We start from the raw sequence: 12,500 nt of genomic DNA, 5'->3' as shown, positions 1-12,500 counted from the left end.
TGTTACTTAACTAATGATTCAAACTCCAGCAGCCCTGGAATTCCTGATAGTCCTCAGACCATCAGAGAGCAGCAAACAATACATATTACCTGCCCTTGTAGAGTAATAGTCAGGTAGACAAGGCAGGTAATAGATAAAACGAGATGGCAAGCCATGTTCTAGCCTGTGTAGAAGTAATGAAGTCTTTGGGTAAATAATGGAACGTTGAAGTCCAAGAAGAATTTGTTGAGAAAATGACACTAAACAGATGTAGAAGAAATCAAAATCACTTCCACTTTCACAGGTAATAAAGGACCAATAGACACTCAATCAATTCCCTATAGAAAGGACCCTTGGCCGTCAATGCTACTTGAGAACTTATAGCGTAGGATTTAGTAAAAGCAAAGGAAAAAACAAACATGGGTGTGGTTTTAAATGATATCAAGACTTTGGCATGATAACTTTCAATTTGTGAGATATAGAAGCATCTGTCTTTTGTGACCATTTTTGATAAAGTTGTACAGAGGAATCACTTTCCAGTAGCGATGACACTTGGGTGGCCAGAGATAAGATGGAGACTGAGAGGTGCTTAAGACTATGTAACATGTCTTAGTAATTCGGGTTCTTAGAATCAACAGGGGACTGTAATGAACAGCTTTCTCCTTTGTCGCTGTGAATACCATTTCTTTAAAATAATCTTTAATATACTATAGCAGCTTTTCCACAGTGTGACCTTGCTTTATATTCTAGAATGTTCTCTGTATTTTTAGATATGTACCTGAGTACCCAACTGGCTGTTACTTCCAATAACAAGTAGATGTGCACTTCATGAGAAGGACTGTACACAACCAAACGCATAATGCATGAAAAACCAGCTGTATTTTGGTTTATGAAATGTCTTGATTTATTTTTCAAATATTTTGGATTAGATAAAACATGGCTATGTTTTGCCAAGAACGTTTCCCCTTTAATTTTTCAGATTGTGTGCAATTTTGGAAAAATTTGCTCCATATGTTTCTGCTTCATTTACATTAAATCCCCAAAATACCACTTTGTACACTTGATGTCCAAGAACCCGTTTGATTAGTCTGATGTACTTTAAACTGTGATGCAACTTATGTACTGTAAAATTCCCCATTTAAAAGTAAAATTTCGCACTTTTCAGAATTTTCCCAGAGTTGTAGCCATTGCTGCCATTTAATTCCAGAATGCAATTCTGGTTTAAAATATTCTGCATTAATGCAAGGATGGAGAGCTTTAATAGTAGGAAATGTGTGACTAAACTGCTTGAGAGGTTCATCTTGATGACCAGTCCTGCTTGAGAACACATGTGAGTTTGTGCTGTGGATCAGAGTCTTGTTGCAGCTGTGGTGCCACAGTCACAAATCATAGCAATTCTCAGTTCTTCAGTGTGGCTGCAGACTAGTGCTCAGGGATTATCACAATGAATGTCTTTGCTGTGAGTAATACATTTCTATGGCCCAAGTGGAACATCCCACAGCTTTCCTCTGCAGACCCATTCTCCTCCTGATGACATTTTTGACAGTTTCTTGACCTGGAAAATCTGAGTCCACTGGGTGCTGATCACACAAGTTTTGGCAGGAAACTAAGTTCCCCTCATTCTCACTATTCCATCCAACCAAGTCATTGCCAGTTATTGAAAGTGTATAAAGCCAACTCTGAGGGCAGAGTGTCCTCAATGGCCTCTGTGTACAGATGTTTGTGCTGTCCACCTAAGAAGCAATAGTGCCAGTGAGTCAGTTATCTCACTGAGCCTTATCAGAGGTCAGTAAGGACACCACTTTCAAGTTCTTCATGAACAAAAATAGCTCCTCTCGTCAGATACTGACTCCTTTCTCCACAGTAAGTTCTCGCCTAGGTGGATTTGATTTAGAACATGGAAATATGGTGATAACATGAAGTAAATAAAAAAGAAAAATAGTATATTTTTTTATATTCCAGATTTTTAGGAACTGTGATATTTATTTTCTGAAATGTATTATTTGAAGATATACTATTCAAAATATCAGACTGAGCTCAGGAACCTGGTGGGGGAGCTGGTAGAAGAACTGAAGGAGTGGAGGGGGATTGCAACCCCATTGGAAGAACAACATAGACTGGCCTGACCACCCATTTCTCCCAGAGTCTATACCACCAACCGAGGCGTATACCTGGAGGGATCCATGGCTCTAGATATGAATATAGCAGAGGATGACCTTGCCTGACCGCAACAGGAGGGAAGGCCCTTGGTCAAGGGAAGGTTTGTTGCCCCAGCTTAGGGGTATGCTGGAGCAGTGGGACAGGGGAGTGTGGGTGAGTGGGTGAGCATTCTCATACAGGTAAATAGATGGGGGAAGGGCAGATGTGGAATGGGGTGTAGGTGGAGGGATATCACTTGAGATGTAAATGAATGGAATGATTCATTAAAACAGCAACCAAAATAAGGTATTCTAAATTTTTTTTTAAGAAAGCTTCTGTGAGGCAGCACACTGTAGGCCTATATTTTTTCAAAGCCTAGTTTAATAAGGGTACTTAAATGCTTTAACATCTCTTGTAGTACACCACCCACCAGAGGTAAGGGGAAGGAAAGATTAATAGAGAAAAAGAGGATGTAGACCTACTTAGAAATAGTTTTTTTTGAGGGGGGGCGATTTCAATCTTTGTTGCCAGGATAGCAGCAGTTTAGTTTACATGAATTAGCAGCAGTAGCTCGATCCACTCAGGCAAGCACCGTTTATGAATAAGCATTGGCAGTTCAATCCAGAAGAAACAATGATTCTCTGTCAATCAGCTCAAGACCATGGAAGCAGCAAGAAGCTGTCAGAATATCTCGAGAAGTTCTTTGGTGTGTTTCTCTCTACAAAGGCATGATAAATGATGATAAGTGAAAAAGGCAAAGCAAACCAATGCAGTATCCTCAGTGAAGACCACCATTATCAAAGCCCAACAAGGACTAGCAAAGACTGGCGAGGCATACCAATGCCACAGCATCATCCCTTGTCTGTTGGGTTATACTTACACCCTTTCCCAACATCATGTGTTCTCTCAAGGGTCCGCTTTAGCAAAACATCTTATGTCCCTTTTCCAAGCAGCTTCCAGAAAACTCCACATGTCTGTTCTCAGCAAAAACAACCTCTCTTCAGAACGTTTCTAGAAAAACACCACATGACAAAACTAAGTTTCCAAAGAAACCAGAAATTCCTACTTCATCATACTACTTACAGAAGTAAGCATTCTGTGAAACCTTGCTGAGTTTTTTCCTTCATCTTCACAGCCCAGTTCTGTATATATAAAATAGGAATAGCAATTGAACACAGTTCCAGTAATAATAATACAAATATTACTAATAATACAGCTAATAGGCTGTGTATGGAAAAGAGACTGGTGTAACTCCTGGCACCCTGTTGGTGAATAGTTACTGATTTTGTACCAGTAAGCTGAGTTACTCTTAGACAATTAGAAATAGTTTCTGCTTTTGTCCTTCCAGAAGGTAAATTGGCATGGAGTAACCACTATCTCTTTCTGTAAATGCATTGTCTCATGTATGTAAAGCAAATGCAGCCTCAAATTTGAAAAGATGGTTGTGTGTTTTTATTAAGTGGCTGTTAATGTGTCCCTGATTTATAAGATCACTATGAACTTGTGAAATGGTTCTTGGTTCTATGACTTAGAGTTTTTGAAGTTTGATTGAACACACTATTTTGACTTCCATTCCCATATCAACCTTAGGAACAATGCCCTCACATCCTATAAACCAGGCAAGTTTTGTTCTATTATGTGTTTTAAATTTTTAATTGTTTTTTTCTTTTGTCCTCAACTTGGCAATGCCTTTTGTCCACATGACAGCAAAGTGTCTGGATGAAAACTGTAGTATTCAATCATCTGGATGCTTTGTCTACACAGAGCTTACATGTTTTGATGTTGTGTAGACAAAACATCCTGATAATTGATTTTCTCCCTTTTCATCCAGATGTTTCTGGATTATTTACACATATCTTGTGTCTTATTTACTCAACACTGAAAGGGGATTGAAACAAAAATCTAGATGGTGGCTTCTACTGACAAGGTTGTGCAGCATTATCTGACAGAGTGCTGCTTTACATTGAAATGATTCACTGACTAATATCTGTTGTGTTCTCTTTGCCCATGGTATCTTTTGTCATTAAAGACAGTAAGTACATAGGAAAATGTAGGCTGGGTATACTGGATCCTTAAGGTAGTGGTTTCAGTTATTTAGATGGAGAGAATGGCAAAGTAAGAAAATCTTGAGTAGAATGCATCTTTCTTTTGCAGTGTTGAATATAGAAGACATTAGTGACTTCTTACAGAAGCCATATGAACCCTTCCCTCCCTTCATCCCTTTCATATTGAGAGTGAAAATGAAGACTATTATCTGTTATCTGGATCTTTAAATTAGATGCAAGCTAGATTTAGATATCAAGGCTGCAAAGGGAAGTGAGCTGCAAGGTTTCTGAGAAATATGATTGTTTACTGGTGTGAAAACTATGGTTGTGAACACTATTGGCAATAACTAAGAAACAGAGTCACCTTAAATGTCCATCAAGAGATGGATGAATAGAGAGAATGTAGTACTTATACACAGTTAAATATTATTTAGTTCCATTAAGGAAAAATGAAATTACTACATTCGCAAGAAAATGGATAAAATTGTTGATTATTATGTTAAGTGAAATATTCTAGAGTCAAAAAGACAAATGCCATACTTTATGTCATATTACAAATAGAAATTTAAATTGTATATGTGCATAAATGTTTGCATGTCTCTATGTACATCATTAAAAGGGAAAGAGGATCCTGAGGGAGGAGCAAGGGAGAGGGAAAGGGAAGGTATCACAAAAAGTGATGGTACTCAGGAGGGATATGAAGGAGAAGATTTATGCAAGGGAGCCAGGGCTGTAGGAACAGGCAGCAGAGAAGATGGATGGCTGAGGACAAGTGATCATATGTTTATATGAACGTGAAGACATTTTAAGTGTAGCTATATTGAAATTAGTTTGGAAAGACTTTACAGAAGTGGGAAAAGATTACATTAAGTGTGGTGGCTCATGGTGTACTATGGCATGTTGGCTACAATGAGTGGTATGTTCATTGAATAAAACTGTCAAAACAAACAAACAAAAACTTTGGGACATGAATCTTCTGCCTCCAGAACATATTTGGTTTTGAAGATAGCATGTGTTTTCAGACAAATGATTGAGGCTTAATTTAGAGAAGGGATTATCGAATGCCACCAGGTAACAAATGTACACTGGAGAATGTCCAAAGAAACTCATGTCATCAGGTGGGGGTTATCTTATATACTATATAGGGTTGTTCATGAGAACAGCTTCAGAGGGTTTATGATGTATAGGCACTAAAAGTCAGAATTCAGCATTCCAACACTCTGCTCCAAAGCAATCATCCCTCTGTCCCCTGAGGACTTAACTCTTTGTGACATGGGCTCAGTAGGGGAACGAACATGAGTGTTAAGAGGCAATCATGCAACATCCGTGTCTTCATAACTTACCACTGATGCAAACTCAGCAGAACCTACCTGCCCAGTTACCAGTGGATCACAGGATAGAGACCCAATGTCTTTCACCATTGACTTTTAAATGGCAGACTACATGTACAGAAGCAGTATCAGTGTCTAACACTGAGCTGTAATTGAATAAATTATACTTGCTATTATTTTGAACCAGAGAATGAGAATGTTTTTCTGTACCCAAGATAACATTCTCCACTCTGACCATGAGGAAATTATGTAGAAAGGTCTTGATAGAAAAAATGAGATAGTACAGTGGCAGCTTATAATAAACCAGAAGCTCAGACCCATGTTGAATGTAACAGTCTGTGGCACTTGCATTGGTTAAACCTGTGGTTCAGGTGCACATCAGAGATTATCTGATTACTCAGACCTGGAGATACAGGGAAAGACCCAAGTGGGCCATCACACTGCCTGGAAGCTAACTTTTACTTTTTTTCATTCATTCACTACAGTGAATGAGTTAACTCCATTCTGCTTTTATTAGCCTTTTGCGTTCATTATAAATCATTTGTGCTTAAGAAAGGCAATCAGAGTAATAATGAAGACCCCAAGGAAGATTCACACATCAGTCTCCAGATTCAAGTGGACTCTCCTCTCAGTGAATTTAGCTTACGATGTGTTCTCATGAAATAACTACCCAGGAAGTTCTTTATTCTCAAACTCTAATAATACCTTAAGCTCTTGGTGAAAAGGTGGAATCTGCCATTCAATCCCCAACTCGAGGAAAGCAGCCGGGATGAGGGACCATGAAGCTCAGCTCTTTTATTTGTGCAGCAGATAATATTTTCTACAAGTCTGCCAAGTCTACAAAAGCAAGACAGTTGGTTTCTAGGAACTGGCCTTGGCATTTCTGCTTGGGACGCCGACTCTCAGGAATCCATTCCTAATGAAAAGCAAACAGAAGACCTTAGCTTTTCCCTGTGCATCCCTTGCATATTTGTATTTGAATGGATTCTATGGAGACATTTCCCCCTGTATACTTCACATTTGGTGAGGATGCACAGGAAACCTTATCTGAGTGCTGAGGATGGAAGAGGCAAAAGGAAGTTGACTCTGGCAATGTCTTGGCCTTAACCCTGCAGCTCCATTGCATTCCGGGTGGTTTGGTGTCCAGCCTGCCCAGTGGCACCTCCAATTATAAGTTAGTCATGCTCACTTTGTTCCTCTGGGGATGGAAAGTCACCTTGCTCCTGATTTTGTAACCCCTACTGTGTGGGGAAGCAGTTTCTCTAGTGACGCAAGGGATACAAAGCTAATCCATCCTCTTCTAGGGCCATATAAATTCATGATTTCCCAAGTGACTTTCTCCAGTGACTATTAAATGCCTATTTGAAATAGTAGTCTTCGTCTATGGCCATACCACCTTGGATGCGCCCGATCTCGTCTGAAATAGTAGTCTTCAAGAAAGCTTCAATACCATTTGTTGTCCGACTACATTCAGGCCAGCAAAGCTCCTGTAGGTCCAGTTTCCTAACCTCTGGTATAGCAGCAGGGACTTCCCAATACATAGCAAAACTGTGCTGAAGGTTACATGTATGTGTGTGTGTGTGTGTGTGAGTGTGTGTGTGTGTGTGTGTGTATGTGTGTGTTTGTGTGTGTGCATGAATGTGTTTGTATATGTGTATGTTTGTGAGTGTGCATTGTGTGTTTGTCTATGTGTGTGTGTTTGTGAGTGTGTATCTGTGTATACTTGTATGTGAGTTTGTTTGGGTGTATATATGTGTATTTTTATGTGCATTTGTGTGTGTCTGTGTATGTGTTTTTGTGTGCGTTTGTGTGTGTATGAGAAAGAGGGAGAAAGAGACCTAGAGAGATGTATCACATGAATGAGGTCTTTTACTTTATCTCTTATACATATCAAAGACAGTCCAAACTAGAAACATTTCTGAAAAAAAAAAAGCACTTTTTTTTTCAATGAAATACTTGAATATCCTTGTTTTTCCCAGGAGGAAAGACATAGTGTACTTAGGCCTACTATACCATTTATCTAGTTTCTTCCTGGCTCAGTCTACTCTGCCCACCATAACAAAATTCCATGTACTAAGTGGTATGAACAACAGAAGAAACTGTTCAGTCCTGGATACTAAATGTAATCAATGTAACAACACAATTGATTTATGGGGCGTGGGGACCTCCTTTTCTTCCTTGTGGATAACTGACTTCTCACTAAGTTCTCACATAGAAGCGAGAAAGAGAGCAACTCTGCTTTCTCTTCCTAGAGTATATATAATCCTCCAAGGACTGCACCTTTACTATTTCATGTAAAGAGGTGTTCTCCCAAGGGATCCCTGACTAATGCCATTGCATTGATGGAGGCAGGAGTGGGTGTTGGGGATACAATTTCAAAATTTGAATGGATAGATAAGATACATGGTTTAGTCCATAGTGCTCCCAGTGGTGACATCTTCCAGATTAATACTAAAATATCACATCTAAGACAGAATAGTTCCATCTTCACAAGGGATGACGCTATCCTTTTATAGCCAAACCTACCTGCTTCCTACACCATTGTCTCCACAGCACCCGAAAACACTAGTCAGCACCCAACCTATAATTTTTTCATCTCAGGAATGTGATATAAATGTATCGTTATTAAGGACTGGATGTGAAACATCTCCTACAGGCTCGTGTTTTCTAACACTGTTGTTCTCTAAACTGCGCTGATATTTGGAGAGGTTGCAAGGTCATTGGCAGGTGGGGTTCAACTAGAAGATGTGGGTGGCTGGAGCAGAACTTGAGGTTTATAGTACAGCTCCAATTGCTGTTCATTTACTTCCTGTTCTACTGAAACATGAATGTGAAACGAGGTATCCAAAGAACGTGTTCCTGTGCGTCGGAGGCCGTTCCCTGCCATAACGGATTATGTCCTTTCGAACCATAATCCAAAATAAACCCTTTCTCCATTAAGCTGATTGTGTGGGGCACTCCATCATGGCAACCAGAAGAGTAGCTGACACAAAATTGGCTCGTACGTTACTGATTTTGGGTCCTGTGCTCCTGGCTGAGACAGTTCGTTGAATACTCTTCAGGGTTGCAGGCATCAGTGTGAACGTACCACCGTTTGTCCATCCTCTCCTCCACTGAACAACTTCTAGGTCGTTTCTGTTTCAGGGCTATTGCAAGTAAAGTTGCTATAACATCCATGTATGCTTTCGTATGAACATAAGGATTGATTTTATGGGATAAGTGTCTAAACCTATAATTATCAGATCACACGAAAACAAGATTGGTTTCTTAAAAAGAAAGTGCTAGTAAACTGTAAGATATACTTTCTCTTCATGCTTTACTTACTTCTTTAGTTAGTTACTTTTGCTATTTTTGAAACTTTAAATTATCGTTACTTTAAAGGAATAAGAGGTAGTCTACTCTGAAAGCATTTTGAGTAACCGTGGCCCAGGACGCAGATTTAGGTAACCCCAGCATAGAAGTGGCTTCATGAAGTTTACATGGTTTTGCAGAACAAAGAAAAGTCGCAACCCAAGACAAAATACACTGGCAGGTATATCAGAGAGACAGCAAGATGGGGGAGGCTGGTCCATAAGCCCAAGATGCTATCTGGTGCCAATCTTAGCTTTCACATTGATGGAAGCTGGTAGTCTACTGTTAATTCATGCCATTATCTATTAGTCACAAGATATTAGTTCTGACACAGAGATGGGCATGAAATGGCTCTTCTGTAGGGCTACAGCTGGCCCAAGATAAAGTAACTAGCCTCTGGACCTGCAACATTCCCACCTTTCAACAGAACTACAGTTGTGATCAGTCAACCAGTCTCTGCAATCACAACTTCTTTCTGGAAGTTCTCATTTCATTACTCTGCTTGCCAAGCACCATAGTTTATGCACACAAGGGTCACAAAATATTTATTAAATTTTATAAGATCCCTCATAGCTAGAAAGTCTTGTTCCTAAAATCTTAGATAGATGAGCCTGAGTAATGAACGGATCAGCAGTATTCAGGAGAGAGGAATAGATGATAAAAACCACTAAGAAAGGAAATCTTTGGTCATATAAAAACTATTAGCCACCATGATTTGAACCTAGAATATATATATTCCAGAATATATATATATATATTTTTTTTTTCTGTGTCTGATATAACACTGACATGTGACATAAATTACTATACTTAATGTTGAGTGTAATAATGCTCATAATTTGGCTTTATGGAGTAAGGACTACAAATCAAACAATTTGAATGATTTTATAGGCATCCATTAATGGCTGTGGTTTAACTTAAAGTTGCATAGCAGCTAATGATTTTGGATAAATTTTATGTGTTTGCTTGCCATTGTACATTCTCTAGAGTGTTTTTATCTATGTTTTGTGTTATCCTCTTTTATGTTTTTATCTATTGCTATTGCCTAATTTAATTAGTTTTTATTATAGAGGCTTATGAATTTAAAAAAAATACATGCATTCATATATCCAAGATGACAGTCTGTGGTCAAATTTGTGATTTGTAAACATATTCTCTTTTTTCTTGGATTAAGCTTTGGTTTTCAAGTGTAAGAATTTGTTGTTCAACCCTAGTACATAAGGTTTTTTTTGTATACCTTTCTAAACATTTTAGATGTCATGTCTTATATTTGAGTCTCTGTTTAACTTAAAGTTAAATTTTGGTAAAGTATGAGACTTATCTGTATTTTATGTGCTTGTGAATACATAATTTTTCCTGTTCCATTTGTTTGAAAAGCTGTTCTCTCTCTGAATTCTTTCATGTTTGTTTTAAATCAAACCAAGCTAGACACATTTGTATACACCTATTTCTGATTCTCTGGTGTGCTCCAGTGACCTGTGCCTGTGCTTCTCTAAAAGCACAAGTCTTGAGTGCCATGACACCAAAGTCCCAACTTGTGTCCCTCCTTTTTCCTAGTTCTTTCTTCCTTTGCAGCATTTTAGCATCTCACATTTAAAAAATAAAGTTGGTTTTATAAGAAAAAATATTAGTATAGATTAAGTATATGTGGAGAGAGGGAGAGATGAGAGAGAGAGAGAAAGAGAGAATCTTCCTTTTCCATATGTTTTACACTAATATTATGTCTCCAGGAAACTGTCATGATATTTTAATAGAAATTACATTCCATTTGTGTGCCAGTCAAGGAGAACTGACATCCTTTTATGAGTATCTCAATCTATAAGTAATTTCTCATTTATTTCAATTTTGTTTGTGTTCTTTTGTCAACGTTTGTGCTTTTCAAAAATAATTCCATTTCTGCTTCACAGAACTGATAGCTAATAATCTTATTTTTAAATATTTGTAAATGGCATGTATTTAACTAATTATGATTCCATATGCCATCAAAACACAGCTGAACTTGTGGGTTTGTACTGTGTTCTCCATCCTGGTTCTTGCTGACTGGTTCTGGCATGTGTCTTGCTGGTGTCAGAGATTATCTTGTTTCTCCTTTTTTTTTTTTTGTTAGATAGACCTTGGACACTAGCTTTCCAGTTCCTTACTTCCACCCCTTGAAAAACATTGCATGACTTCTCTCAGATCTTCTTGCCATCTCAGCTACCCACTGCCATTTGAACCATTTTCCTATGGAGAAGGCACTCTCTTCTTTTTGCTTTACAGGTGGTTTTTGATTGCAGTTTGTAACTCTGCCAGTGACAAGTCTTGGGATTGATGGGAGTTTATGCTGAGTTCCATTCACCTTCCTGGATCATGTATTTATGTTTTCCCAAGGTATTTTCCTTATCATTTCTCTTTCAGCACTATTAGCTTTTTACTGTCCTTTAAAGACTGAGACTTGAGTGTTGGTTTTATCCTTACAGTCCATACACTGAGAATATTCAAGCAAATAAAGCCAATGAGACATATAAGATATTGAAGGAATCAGATAAGCAATTACAGAGGTCTGATGAGACCAAAGGAGGCTACACTTATCCCAGCAGACTCAGGGAAGGGTTCGGAATGAGGGAAGTCCTTGCAGGAAGGTCAGTCTTCTGCTGACTAGATGAAATCACTACATCTGGAGTACAATCTACCCTACTGAAAGACTTCCTGCGTAAATTTTAGTTCCTTCTGAAAATAATTCTATAAAAACATTTAATATAATTCCTGATCAAATATCAAAATGCAGTTATCTAACCTAATAACCTAATAATTCTGTTGGTTCCTAATGTATAAGTCAGTGTATTTTATCTGGGTCATTTAGATGGAATGATTGTTCTCCTTTATATTGACTGCTTTTTCTCTGTTCTGTTCTTTTAGCCTATCCTCGAGTTCATAATTTGTAGCTGTATTTTTCTCATTCATTCACTTTCCCTTCAATTCTTTTTTGTAGAGTATCTCTGATAAAAAAGTATGTCTTTTTTTCTTTTTTTATTAGGTATTTTCTTTACTTACATTTCAAATGATAACTCCTTTCCCAGTTTCCCCTCCAAAAAAAAAAAAACTTGTTCCCTCTCCCCTCCCCCTGCTCACCAACCCACTCTCTCCCACTTCCTGGCACTGGCATTCCCCTATACTAGGGCATAGAACTTTCACAGGACTGAGGGCCTCTCCTTCCATTGATGACCAACTAGGCCATCCTCTGCTATACATATGCTGCTGGAGCCATGAGTCCCACCATGTGTACTCTTTGGTTGGTGGTTTAGTCCCTGGGAGCTCTGAGGGTACTAGGTTAGTTCATATTGTTGTTCGTTCTAAGGGGCTGCAAACTTTTGAGGGTCTTTGTCTTTTACTTGTTTCAAGCATCTTTGTAAGTTAAGAACTGTTGATCCAAGTAGTCCTAAAATGATTGTCTCTGTGTTAGCTTCTATTCACTGACTTAGTTTGCATGTAGTTTAATATCTCCCTGATTTTATTTGAAATCTGGATATTTGTCTTATAATGTTAGTCTGTGGATTGTTTAAGTCTCTTGTTCTGGCTGCTTCTCTAAGACCATCCCTACAGGAGAGGTTGATATGTTTGTGACAATGCTTCCATATTTCCACATAGAAGAAAATGTTCATGTTTCTTTCTCTGT

The sequence above is a fragment of the Mastomys coucha genome, unplaced genomic scaffold (assembly GCF_008632895.1).
Source record: "Mastomys coucha isolate ucsf_1 unplaced genomic scaffold, UCSF_Mcou_1 pScaffold8, whole genome shotgun sequence".
NCBI lineage: Eukaryota > Metazoa > Chordata > Mammalia > Rodentia > Muridae > Mastomys > Mastomys coucha.
The sequence above is the reverse complement of the archived record's forward strand: the minus strand, read 5'-3'. Positions refer to the sequence as shown.